This window comes from Pteropus vampyrus, unplaced genomic scaffold (assembly GCF_000151845.1).
Source record: "Pteropus vampyrus isolate Shadow unplaced genomic scaffold, Pvam_2.0 Scaffold1113, whole genome shotgun sequence".
In the NCBI taxonomy this organism is placed as follows: domain Eukaryota; kingdom Metazoa; phylum Chordata; class Mammalia; order Chiroptera; family Pteropodidae; genus Pteropus; species Pteropus vampyrus.
The window spans coordinates 2,846-3,667 of NW_011889894.1; the positions used below are offsets into that span (position 1 = coordinate 2,846).

The 822-nt window shown below is 63.0% G+C and overlaps 1 protein-coding gene across 1 annotated transcript in view; it reads right to left on the bottom strand.

Annotated features, from left to right (window-relative positions):
• Positions 1-822, bottom strand: part of LOC105310114 (high affinity cationic amino acid transporter 1-like) — a 6,125-nt gene that overhangs the window by 655 nt on the left and 4,648 nt on the right. The window lies entirely within an intron of this gene.

Consider the following 822-nt stretch of genomic DNA (forward strand, 5'->3'; position numbering starts at 1 on the left):
GGTTTGCTCTGATCCGATGCTGCAAACGGTCCGCCCACCTCACGGCCACCTCCCCTTCAGTTTGGTTCAGTAACTCAGCCCCATCGTTGCACATTCGGATGGCTCAGGGGTTCTGGCAGAGGCTTCCAGAAAACCAGGTCACCCCATGACCTCCCAGGAACCCAGGCATATTTTCTGCAGGATCGTCGAGCACGACCATGGTCCCATCTCAGGCTCAGGAGGTTCTTCCACGCAGAGGAGCCCAGTAAAACAGCCGGCCGGCGGTCACCGGCTGTGGCCCGGCATCTGCCGCTGAACGGCAGGCAGACTTAGAACATGAAAGGAACAGCCACAGCCTGCGGGGGGAGGGGGGGGGCGAAGAACATGACACCCCCAAAAAGGAAGTAGTTGTAACAGTCGCCACGGTGACGATAACGATGCCTTTGTTTCGGGTTTGTGACCGAGACCCTGCGCTTCCCTCCCCAGGGCCCCTTGAACTTGTCCTGAGCCCAGGGCTGTCTTTGAGCTCGACCCAGGCGAGTGGACTCGTGCAGGGACATCCGTGGTGGGGAGGGGACGACCCACGGAAGGAAGGGGTCGGCTTGCCCAGGGCCCAGCCTGCTCGGCGCGTAAGTGGCCGGCACGACAACGTGTTCCGTGTTCCCTGCGAGAGTCAAGGCTGGGCTCCCTGGCCTCGGGCCCGTCTCGTTTCTAGCAAACCTCCCAGGGTCGGCCCGTCCTGGGGACGTTCCGGGAGGGACGTGCTGACGAAACCGCCCTCTTTTCCTGTCGAGGCCCGGCACGGCCCCGGAGCTGGGCATTCCATCACGGCGGGCCATGCCA